At 40.2% G+C, this 13,090-nt stretch overlaps 1 protein-coding gene and 1 pseudogene across 13 annotated transcripts in view; both read left to right on the top strand.

Moving 5' to 3' along the window:
* BCAS3 (BCAS3 microtubule associated cell migration factor) overlaps positions 1-13,090 on the top strand; it is an 803,928-nt gene that overhangs the window by 648,452 nt on the left and 142,386 nt on the right. The window lies entirely within an intron of this gene.
* Positions 1,989-12,573, top strand: LOC140522384 (ganglioside GM2 activator pseudogene; annotated as a pseudogene).

Raw genomic sequence — 13,090 nt, 5'->3', positions numbered from 1 at the left:
AGTAAAACAAATTCACACATTAGCCATGTCCAAATAAAATATGTCTCAGTCTGCAGTATGAGTCTATTGCCTCTTTGTCAGGAGTTAGGTAGTATGTTATTTGTGAGCCTTCTGGTCATTGTGTTGACCAGAGTTCTTGAGTTTTTCAAAGGTGTTTGTCTTTACAATATTGTTGTGATTATATTAAGTGTTTTCCTGGTCTCATTTACTTCATTCTGCATCAGTTCATATAAGTCTTCCCAGGTTTCTCTAAAACTATCCCCTTTATCATTTCTTATACCAGAATAGTATTCTAGTAATTCATATACCATATGCATTTCCCAATTGATGAGTACTCCCTCAGTTTCTAATTCTTTGTAACCCAAGAAAGAACTGTTATGAATAATTTTGCATGTTTTTATCTTAAGCCTTGGTCTTTGTTTATTGATCACCTCTTAGTTGCTGCTTTGAAAATAGACCCTGGTGCCTTTAAGGGCCTCCCTTTTGTTTCTGGCCCCTTACTAAATGAGATATTACCACAGCAAACTAAACAGGCCAGCCAGCTGGTATCATGGAGGCCCGTGTCATGAAGAGTTCTCCTCACTGGCTCTTCTCTAGCTCCACCTCTTGAGTGAAGCCAGGGAAAGAAACCATGGCTGTGTATTAGGTACTTAGAATACTCCTTGCTTGCTCTTGCCATTTCTAGACCTGTGCTTTGCCACCATCACTCAACAGCCTATCCTTCTTTGAAATGTGTGCCATCTAACTATGCCATCCTCTCCTGAGCCTCGCCATTGTTGTCTGTTGACCTCTAGGACATATCAATGACTTTGATCCCTGGCTGACAGTCTTCCTATTCATGTGTTCCATTATCATGAAAATTACAGTATCCATTAACAAATTGTCCTCACATTTGCTTGATTGTCTCAGTTCTTATCACCTTCTCACTGGGGTGTTCACACCTTAAATTTCACCATTACTAAAAACTGTTTTTAATCTTCAAAATCTTCAACTTCCAAATTTTGGTGTCCTGCCTTTGCACCTCTTCCAATCCTTTACTCCTACTAAATTTATTCTTCTACCCTCATCTTGACCAATGGTCTCCTAATTACTCTTTACCAACACCCCCTCCCCCCCAATCCCTGAGTGCACTGGTCCTCACTTCCATCTCTAAATAGTCTTCACCCATTGTAGGCCATATTGACAGTGCCCTCTCTCTTCCACCCTTAAATCTCTTGTTCCCTTGATCTTCATTTGTTTTCTGCCCAGCTCACCTACAGTTCTGCCTAACTTTCTCCATCTACCATCTTCACCCTTTTCCCTGAACAGATGAACCCTAAAAGGTAAGTCATGAATCTACTAAAAATGGCTGGATCTACTAAAAATGCCTGGTAACTCTTTTCAACTGGACCCTCAATGTTATACAATAATCCTTTCATCATTTATTTATTTATTAACTATCATATTCCCTACAATAATTCTTCCAAACTTTCTTCAATTTCTCAGCTGTATTTCTTCCTCTTCACTTTCAGCAAAAATTTTGAAAAACTTATATTTATATACCACTTTAAGGTTTACAGACATTTTATAAATATTATCTTGTTTAATCCTCATAATCTATATGTCTCAATCTACATTATGAGTCCATCACTTCTCCGTCAGGAAGCAGATAGTATATGTTTCATCATAAGTCCTCTGAAATCATTGTTGGTCGTTGCCCTGTGATGTAATTGTTGCTATTATTCCCATTTTATAAGTGAGGAAATGTGAGTCTGAGCAGTTAACTTACTTGGCCCAGGCCACACAACTAGTAAATGGCTGAGGCAGGATTTGAACTCAGGTCTTCCAGAATCCAAGTCTACCACTTTGCCATCTTGCTGCTCCTGAACTTCATCTACTATTTCACAGAGAACAATTGAGACCATCCAATCTGAGCTTCCTTCAGTTCCCCTCCTCAAAACCATTTTCTTGTCACTAATTCCCTTCTCCTCTCCAGTATTATGGAAGAATGAAGGTCAGACACGATGAAGTCCCTTGCTCTAGGAGTGCTTTTAGTCGTGTCTCTGCCATGGCCTGCGCCCGCCCATAAGGCTTCGTTGCACCTGGGCAAGGTCAGTGATTTTTCATGGGAAAACTGTGATGGTGGACAAGACCCAGTAGTGATCACCAGCATGCAGGTCAAACCAGTTCCTATCAGAATCCCCGGAAGAATAACCGTTAGCATGGAGACCAAGATGCATGTACCCCTCACTTCTCCTGTGAAGACAGTGGTAACTTTGGAGAAAGAAGTGACTCCTGGGTTCTGGTTGCTAATCCCCTGTATTAAAAATATGATCGGAAGCTGCACCTATAAAGATATATGTGAGACAATTGACACCTTCATTCCACCTGGACAGCCCTGCCCTGAGCCTCTCCATACCTATGGCCTGCCCTGTCACTGCCCTTTTAAGAAGGGTACCTACTCTCTGCCCAAGATGAACTTCCAGATACCTCCTCTGAAGCTGCCACATTCCCTCAGCAGCGGCAACTACCGTGCCCAGATCATTTTAAGCAATAACAACCACGTCTGAGCTGTTTCAACACCAAGGTCTCTCTCACAGAGGAATGAGAGACCATGACCCATGCCTGGATAGAGCGCTGTGGACCTCTGCTTAGAATAGAGAGCCCAGCTCTAGTCACTTGGATTGGGCCCTCCCAAGACAGCTACCTCTCTGTTCTTTTGTCTTCCCACACAGTCCAGGCCTAGGGTCTATGAACAGCTAAGCAAGAGCAGTTCCCAGGCCTCTTCTCCCAAGGGAAAACCCATTCAAAGGATTGGCCTACTTTTTTAGTGTTGAGAGCAAGCACCTTCTTGGTAATATTTATTTCTCAGTTTAGTATAGGGTCTTTTAAAGTAGTAAAGTAATGTTTTAAAATAATTATAGCTAACGTTTACATAGTTTGTGAAGACTTTTATATATATTTTCTCATTTTAATGATCTTCACACTCAAACTTCTCCCGATTTCCCCTGCCCCCAGTGCCAACCTCTTTGGGGAGGGGGAGACTAAGTGAATGGATCTATTCCTATGCTTTCTGGAAAAGCAGCTAACAGTCAGTACACAAAATGGATTGACCTTCAGACCCCTTTTGGAGGGTGATCCCCAGGGCCCCAGTTTTCATGGATAGCAACCCTAGCTCATTTTCAAAGTAGTAGAGCTGGTAATCCAGCCAGGAGGTCCTGGTAGCAGTGACTGTCTACTTTTTCTAACCATGGAGTCAGTGGCTTGAGTGTCAGGCTCTAGGTTTTCTGCATGGACCAAACCCTATCATAGCCCAGGTTGCCCTGAGGTGTATGTCAGTCTTCTACATTTGCCAAAGCTCCTCAGCTAAGTCCCCCAGCTGGGTAGCTGGAACCTGAGGTGGATGGATCAGTCCTAGCCCACTTCTACGTAGGGTACAGAAAGGCCAGTGGGTGACCCCAAGCGGTTCACAGGAAGCTAAAACTGGACTAAAAATAAATCTGTATTTACTCTTCTATAAAAAAAAAAAGAAAAAAGAAAAACGAAGTTCTCCTTTCTAAGATTAACCCTTCAAATGTGGTCTTGATCTTCCCATCTCCCCTATGACTTTGTTTCATCAATCATTTACTTTTTCATTCATCTTTGATTTCTCCTTCTCCTGGATCCTAATTTTAAACCTACAAGACCTTATAAAAAAGTTCCCTTGAGCTTACTACTTCAAGCTATCATCCAATCTCTATTCTCCTCAGTACTACCAAAGTTATCTGCAGCATTGTATACAGTTGTTCACCCGTTCCTTTTGGACACTGTCAACTGCTTCTATACTCTTCTGTTTTCTCCTCATATCTCCCTGTCCTCTCCTTAATCTGTCTTACTAGTGTCTTTGCAGCTCTTGAAGGTTAGTATTCCTCACCTGCATTAGAGAGGTACAAAGCACAGTTCTATAGTGCCTGGTACAGAAAAAGCATTTAATAAATGCTTTTTGACTGATTGACAATGAGATCTGAAATAGGTCATTACTAATTAGGAGAATCAAGGAAGTTTTTTATTGGTTCCCATGATTTATCACTACATGGTTCTACTCGTACCTCTCTGACCACTCCTCCAGCTCCTTTTCTGGCTTCTCTTCTTCCTCCTTCTCACTAAAGTGTGTTCTCCAAGGAAATAAGCCCCTCTTTACCTTACTTTCCAATATGCTCAGCAACCAAGCCCCATAAGTTTATGTAGGCATGCTCAAAGCACATTTGGAACCTTAAAAGACATTTCATATTATGGACATACTACCTACCAGTGTCTCAGACCATAGAAACATTGTCCTAAGAATTCAACTCTGTAAGGATTTCGAATCACTAATAATATTAGGAGTAGTACCAGTTTGTGAGTTTTCTGTTGGAATGATCTCTCATCCTTAGTCATAAATAGTCATAATACATATGCTCCCTCTCCTCAACCTTTGTCTTGACTGGTCAGTTGTTTTATCTGTCTGTCTGCCGGTCAGCCTCTCTCCATCATAACTGTACTGACCACCACTCTCCACTGCTGTTCTGCCTTCATTGCAGCAGGACTCAAACCTAGATAGCTTCCTCTTCCTATTTTCCCTCTTTCTGATTCCCCTCCCCCTCTTCCTTCTTCACCCTACCTCACTACAGATATCTAATCAGTTTGCTTTATTTCTATGAGTCGCATGATGAAGAATTCAATACTCATTGGGTGACATACTTTAGCAAGCCAGATCTTGATGCCTAGGAATTATGAAAAGGAATGAATACACTATTTGGCTGTGACCTCCTTCCAAGAAACCAAAATCATCCGTGCTGTTTTGAGGGCATGCAGACAATTAGATGATTTTGTTAGTGCAGTTCAAATACTAAAGGCTGTAAAAGACAAAGCAGGAGCACATAAATAAATCTACTCATATGTTATCCAGGAACTTAGACCAACTTTAGATGAATTGGGAATCCATACTCCAGAGGAATTGGACCTGGACAAAGCATAAGTTCCTGTGGATGGTCTTCCTTAGAATTTATTGGCAATGATACTTGATTATACATATTTAACTGGATATGCTAATGATAAGACATTATTTGAATATGTTTTCCTTTATTAAGTCCCAGTCTGTATAATATTTTCCTGGCCCTTAATAAAATAAAAGAGAAACAGTTTGAACTTTAAAATGTATCTATAAAATGTTAGAACTCAAAGGGATCTCATTGGTCATCTAGATCAACTCCTGTATCTTAGAGTTGGTCATGCTGAAGCCAAGAGAGAGCCTAAGATGGCAAAGCTGGGAAATACACATTCCCATACACATTCCACATGTCTATGTTGTCTTCTCAGTCCCCCAGACAAACCCATACAACCCATTCCCTCCATGATATTGATAGTAACAATAATCATTCACATTTATGTAGCACTTTTAGGTTTGTAAAGTGCTTTACACGCATTATCTTATTTGATTCCCACCACAACTCTGAGAAGTAGATTATCATCCCCATTTTACCAATGAGGAATGAGACTCAGAGAGGTTATGTGACTTACTTGAGTCACGTAGTTACTAAGCGTCTGAGGCAGAATATAAACCCAGGTCTTCCTGTGTCTAAATCTAGTTTTCTATCCTAATACTCCACTTTCCATCTTGGCCCTGAACCCCTTTTCTCCTCACAACCACTATGCATCCGGCCTCTCTAGCCTTTATAGCATAGAGTATCCTCATAGCTTCTCCCTAACTTTTCTAGATGAATGTGCTTTTTCATATTCACTTACTTCTTCGGTGGAATGATGAAAACTTTCTTCTTTAGAGAAGTTAGGCCATGGTATTTGAGCACCTCAGGCAATGTTTAAGAATTGTACTCTTTTTTGTGTTAGTTTACTAGATGGAGGAGGGAAAGGGAACAAACATTTATATAAGTGCTTAGGCACTGTTCTAAGAATGTTACAAATATTATCTCATTGATCCTCACAACAACCCTGTAAAGCTGATATTATCCCCATTTTACAGATGGAGAAACTGAGACAAACTGAGGTTAAGTTACTTGCCCAGGGTCACACAGCTGTTACATGTCAGGTGTTAGATTTGAATTTGTCTTCCTGACTTGAAGCCCTATACCTATTCCCTGGGCCATTTAACTGTCTTGGGCTTTCACTGTGACGTCTATGGCTTGACTGATCAACTAAATACCTCTAAGTGGGTACCTATCAACTGGGGAATGACTAAAAAAGCTATGTGAATATATAAGAATAGTTTTATGTTCTAAGAAATTATGAATACTAGGAATTTAGAGAAACATGAGATCTGTATGATCTGATGCAAAGTGAAATAAACAGAACCAAAAAAAAAAAAAGCCCACTCTCCAGTAACTGTAACATCATAAAGGAGGGTAAAAAATCACTAAGAGAAATTTGTGTTTGGAATAATTGAAAAGCCAGTGAAGTTCCTAGAGAATGGAAAAGGAAATCTTATTCCCCCCAGCAGAAAGACCAGGAACTACCAGGATAGAACGTTGCATAATGTTTTCAGATGGGGTCACTGTATCACATGTTTTTGCTTAATTGTTTTTCTTTACCACAAGGGGACGGTTCAGTCTGGGGGTAGAGGTAGGGAAGAGAGAACTCCTTCCCAGAAATGAGTGTAATATAAAGACAAAATACGAACAAAAAGAATATATACACATATATACATCTGTGGCAATAATTTTCTGTCGCTGAATACATGTATATTTCTATAAAAAATCAATATGAATTTTTTATTACTTCATTACAGCCAAACTTCCCTGCTTATTGCATTCTAGGTGGTTTACCCTTGACCTACCCCTGTTACCGAACATTAGATCTGGGAAAATTAAGCACTGAGTGGCCATAGGCAGCATTTCCTATCACTGTTTCTTAGGGCCAAAGGAACATCAGCCAGTTCAGTCACTCAGTCAGCAAACTTTTTTTTTTTAAGTGTCTACTATGACCAGCTGGCTACTTATGGTTTGTTTTGTCCAAATTATGGTAAACTGAATCTGTCCAGGCGTCTCTTCAAGTGGCCCATTGGGTTGTTTTTGAAATGGAATATTTCTGGGATTTTTTGGCAAGGCACCAAGGATGTCCTGGGTGAACAGCCATCAGCCAGCTCTGAGGGCTACTGGCCTTTGTGGCAACTATGCAAGTCCCACTAGATTGATTTCCAGTTAGTTTGAGAATGGGGGCAATAACAAAGTTCTTTCCACATTATGAGCTGAGGGAACATTTAATGAAAGCCCATAGGAAAAGGAAAAGGAAAAGGAAAAAAGAGACAGTAGTAAATCATGCCCAGTGAATACTATATTTGGAGCCAAGCCAGATTGGGGTGTAAGTTGCAGATAGTGAATGTCATATGTTGTCTAAATAGGACAGAAAGGAGTATCTAAGCCAGGGTCTCCCTTGGACAACTGAATGGCCATGGGAAAGTCACTTATGATTGCTACTTGATGTTGCAACAATCACTTCCCTTTCCAGATATTTTGGTTCTACACTAAGATTCGCCAGTTGGGTTCCAGTCCCAGCTAGTACCTTGAAATCCTGAATCCAGCAGGAAATGCAACATTTCTAAGGAGTCAGGTATTAGAGGAACCCTTTTGCTGAGATAAAGAGATTAGACTAGAAGATCTCTGACCTCTCTTCCATCTCTAAATACTATGATACTACAATCCTTCTGGGCTATCCTTGAATGCATATCCTCTTAGTCTATGAAAGCTTGAACACATTTGCAAGATTAGACTTATTTTGCATGAGAATGTAAAAATTGCCCTACTTGCAATTCCATCTCTGAGAGATGGATTGAGGTATCTGTGGGGAAAGAAAATTGTTTCACTACCACCACTGTAATTCAGGCTCTCATTACCACTAGTCTCTTTCAACACATCTTCTTGTTTCCACTCCTTACTTGCACCCCACCCTCCCCATCTTTCATTCTGTTGTTAGATCTTCTTTATGAATAAATCTGTCTGATTGTGTCATTCCATTTTGGTGGCTCCCTATAATCTTTTAGGTCAAGTTCAGTCAAGCCTGGTCTCTACAATTTCTTGCCACTATACCTTCCCTGAATTATGTCATACTGATCCTTTCCTCAAATTTTATGCCCCAACCAAACTGGATTACTTCAAGGGGTATTCTCCCACTCCCACCTTGTTCTAGAGTCCTAAGGTTAGGAGGAAATTTCTATTCACCAGACTCACCACATCATATGTGATTTTGTCATGTTTAACCATATTTCCTCTTCCTCTCATCTCCTTCCACCTTCATCTTCCCAGAGAGAAGAGTTTGAAAGTGCTTTAGTTTGTTTGGGCAGCCCTAATCCTGCATTCCAAGCCTCCATAATTCATTTATCTGCTTTTTTCTGGTCTTTCTTCAGTTCCTCTCTTCCTTGGGATGTAGTGACCCATATGAACTATATAGGAAGTAGTCTGGGTGCTTATGCATCTCAGTTTTGTTCCAGGCAGAAAAAGGAATCTTTGCTCTTTTGTTAAGTAAGTCCACTTCCTTAATGCCAAATTTGAGGGGAAGAGGCCTTCCCACCTCTGATTTCCACTCCCTTTGAGGAATCTTAGCTGATAATTGATGTTCCATCACTTGGCAGGATGTTTTGAATTCTAGAGTTCTAGGCTGAATTGAAATGGGGAGATACTTAAGTCATTTCTTTACCATTGATAAAACTGTGGGATAGTGAAAAAAAGACCTGGATTTGGAGCGGGGGCATCTGGATTCCAATACTATCAAATCCTCTGCAACTTAGTGGCTTTCAGTAAGTCGCCTAACTTCTCTAAACCTCAGTTTCCTCGATGTAAAATGAAGAGGAGATAAATTTCCCTTCCAGCTCTGAATCAGTCATCCTCTGAAAAAAAGTTAGAAGACCTGGGATAGCATTCTTATTCTTCTACTTGGCATTCAGGTGACCTAGAACAAATAAAAAAAATTCTAGACTCAGTGATCTGTATGGTCCTTTCTCATGTTAATATTCTGTGATTTTTGGAATGTCCTCCCCTAGGTCCTGTGGTGAATCTGTTTTTTAAATAACCATTCAATGTGGAACATGATAAACTTTTATAAAATCCAAATAAATCTATTATGTACACTGCTTTCCTTTGGTCCACATTGACATACAACCTCTCAAAAACTCCAAAAGAGAATTCAAGCAGTTTCCCCTTGCAGAAACCTTTATATTTCTTTCCCTAGACCATTTTCTCTTGTGTTCATTGAGCTTATCTTTTATTATAGATTCTACTGTCTTTCTAGGTAGACAAATGAAGAATTCTGGTCTCTAGGACCATGGTTCCTTTTGAAAAATAATAATAACATTTATATAGAACTTATTATGGTCAGCCCTTTACAAATTTTATCTCATTTGATGCTTACAGCAACCTTGCAAGGTAGAAGATATTATTATCCTCATTTTACAGATGAAGAAATTGAGGCAAAGAGAGGTAAAGTGACATATCCAAGTTACAGCTGATATGTGCCTCAGACCACATTTGAATTTAGGTCTTCCTGACCTGAGGCCCAACATTCTATCCTGCACCACTTAACTACCCTTCTTGTAAGTGGGGATCATACTGGCAATCCACCATTTCCTGTTTCATTCATACACCACAAAATGGATAATTTCATGATTAGATGCTAATTGTTTTTCTCAAGGTCATACACTGGGAGGTTCTAGCTCTAAAACTTTCTGAAAAATCTAGTCTTTTTGATAACTCCCTCTGCTGCCCCAAGTCTAGCAATGTTCCAGGAGAGGGACAGACAGAAAGTGGAGAAAGAGCAGTGGCATGACTTTGCATAGAAGCTTTAGAGAAAGTGGCTTCTTTTCAATAGAATGTGGCAAAGGGTAGAGACGTGAGAGGCTATTTGTGTTTCAGAAAATGCTTCCAGAGGCCCTAGCAGAAGCTATTTTGGAAGAAGCTCTGTGACAAGTCATGGTGTGGTCAAGAATCTATCCACTTGTCCACATTAATGACATTTTGGAAGGCAATGTGTTTATGTTCTGGCATGGCCCTCATAAAGTGTAGTGTTGGTTGTCCAGTCCAGCTTTGTGTGGGCTACAGAACATGTTTGGAATCAATGGGTAACCCACGGGGCCTCCACGGCGAGGAGGCCCTGGAAGCTTTGGTTGTCTAACAAAGAGTAGAGCAGGTAACCACAAGCCAGGGATTTGGTTTGCTCTTGGCAGTCTGGTTGTTCGCAATGGTGCCGGCTTTGCATTTCCTTTTTCTCTTTCTCCCTCTCCCTTATCCTTTCCATTTCTCTCTCTATCCTTTGACTCGAGTTGCTATTGGCACTATGACTTTTCCTCAGCTAAACATTCATCTTCTGAGCTGTGATAGCCCTGTCTCCACTCATCCACAGTGGAACCCAAGTAGCTGTTCTTGTGGTGAATTTCTGGACTTGCTTCTGGAACTTGCAGTGGAACATGTGATGGATCTAAATAAGGGGATGAATGAGGTCTGTCATAAGGTAAGGGAGATGGACTCTTCCCCTTCCATTGCAGATATGGGTCTCTCCATCCCAGTGACATGACAGGCACTAGTGAGCCCATGGAAATGCTTTCTAATTCTTTAGTACTCCAGTAGATCTGTAATTTCATCACTGTGGCTTTTCCAGTGATGAAGATTCTAACCTGTGCTGGTGAATGTTTAACAACTGGCTCTAATTAGCATTATTACCATTTTATTCATCACTTTTTAAAGTCTTGGTAATCAATAAAATCCCTGATTTGTAGTATTTGCCAATTTCCAATTTCACAGTAAAAATTTAGCTCTTGGCTTCCCTGAGTTGATTCTAGCTAGCCCCACTTCATCCCTTTTCATACTCATCCATTCTTGCCTGTCTTGTGTAGATTTCAGACATGTTCTTCCATAAATCTGACACAAAAAATCCACCCAATGTTGGAGTGGTCCCTTGTTGGCATTGTGTGGATAGTAATGGAGTGCACAGGCTATCTATTGATTGTCCTTCATCCTCTCTATGTGACTAGTTCATCTCTCTTTTTTCTGGTCATATGTTTTCTGGTAACATGGACTGCCTTGGGAGGGGGAGTGAGTGGTCTGCACATGTCTTTGGAAACAGTGATTCCTAAATTTTCTTTGGTAATGACATGCCTAATGTGACATGGCACCTTCCAACTGAAATCCATTCATTTCAGTAGCCATATTTACTGACAAGGAATTGTGTGATATTCCCAATGCATATACTCGCTGATTGAGAGTGAAAGCTACTAGGAGGGGAAAGTCACTTGATTGAGACACATTGCCTGCCCTTCTTCAAAGTTTTACTTATTTTTTGACATGAAGGGCAAAGGTAGGTAGTTCCTATATGTGGGGTTTATGGGAAGGTCTTTTTGAGCTTTAAATCTGTGATTCTGTAATCCTGTGGTTGAAATTTAAACAAAGGTGGCAGGGTGGGAGTGGGGAGCAGAATGATAGGAACATTGGATCTAGATTCAGGTATTTGAATCTGGGTTCTTCTACTTGCATCTGTGTTCCTGGAAATATAATGTGATTTCTCCGGACCTTAGTCTCCTCATCTGTAAGATGAGAGCACTGGACTAGATGAACCTTCAGATTTCTACTCTCTCAGCTTCTGAGCAATGATTTCATGATTTTTCCTTTCTCTGGAGCTCATCTACTCTTCCCATCAACTCATTGATTCCTTATCCTACATCCTTCTCTTAACTTATCTCTAAGTGGGATGGTTGGTTGACTTAACTTGTTCCTTCTCGCTTTCCCCAACCCAGGTTTACTTTGGAACAAAATTTAAAAATTAAAAAAAAAAAACTTGGAATAGTTCAGTTGGGTTTTCTGGATACTATTAACAACCGAAGGAACTTCTTTTCTTCTTTTCCTTTATTACTTTTCTCTGCTTAAAAAACATTGTTTACCAGCTGATTGCTTTTTCCACTTAAAGCCTATTGCTCACAGTTGGGATTGCTGCTGGAATGGGTTGTAGTTGCATTTCATAGGTTAGAGGGCACCTGGCACAATCCTTATTCTCATGCATTTTCATTGATATTACTCTCTTAAGAAGGGAAACCACCAAAGGGCAACTGTCTTTTCTCCTAGTTTACTCTGACAGATACATTTCTGCTGATTGGAGAAGGTTTTGAAAGGATCCCAATGAGTGCATTTACAATCATTCTCCTACCTTTTTTTTTCCCCTTCCTAATTGGTCTCAGATTTAAAATAAAATACATCCCTAGAAAAAAAAAACACTCTTTAAATGTTACTGTTTCTTTACTGTGTTTGGGGGGATGCAAAAAAAAGATTCAGCAACTTGCTGAACTAGGGTAAGAGGAAGGAAGCTTTGACCCAGTGCCCCAGAACTTAAGAATACCCCTTCAGCAAGGAGAGACAACCAAGTTTATCTCTTAGTTAACAAGAATAATTAGTTGAAGTGTAGTTACCAGATGTTCCTTTCCTCTTTGTTCTCCCTCCACTCCTATCCCCAACTCAGGTGAGCTTCTCCCCTCTGTCTCTGAGGCCTTGCCTATGTCTCTCTTTCCTCTTTTTGTGCTTTATGACCTTGTATCTTTGCCTGAGGTAATTTGTGGCCATTAAAAAAAAAATCTTCCATCAATGAAAATCAAAAGCAAGGTGAAAATTTGCATTTTCTCTCTTGAAATTACTTTGTGTATACTTTCTATTCACTCATTTATATACACGGTGCATCCATCACAAGCCCTTCTCACCTTCCCCCACCACAGACTATAAGTTCTTTCAGGGCAAGGACTTTTTTTTATGTAGCCCTGGGCTTGCACACAAGTTTGTTGAGTTGGATTGGTGGGGTTTCTCCTCCCCATGTTGTCAGTCTAATAACTTTTGAGAAATTAGATTGGTAGGTGGTTCATCTTGGACTAGCTTGAGGCGATAGTTCAGAGGATCCCGTGTCTAACGCTGGAAAGGATTTGAGAAGCAATCTAGGCCAACTCCTTCATTATACTGAGAAAGAAATTGGAGTTTGAAAGACTGATCTGTTCAAGCTTACAGAGGTAGGATATGAACCCAAGTAATAGATTTAGAGTTGGAAGAGATCTTAAGAGATCCTCTACTCCAATCTTCCCATTTTACAACGAGGAAACTGATTCTCCAACAATTTTTTT

Source organism: Notamacropus eugenii, chromosome 2 (genome assembly GCF_028372415.1).
Source record: "Notamacropus eugenii isolate mMacEug1 chromosome 2, mMacEug1.pri_v2, whole genome shotgun sequence".
In the NCBI taxonomy this organism is placed as follows: domain Eukaryota; kingdom Metazoa; phylum Chordata; class Mammalia; order Diprotodontia; family Macropodidae; genus Notamacropus; species Notamacropus eugenii.
Note: the sequence above shows the minus strand (reverse complement) of the source record. Positions and strands in the feature narration are given on the sequence as shown.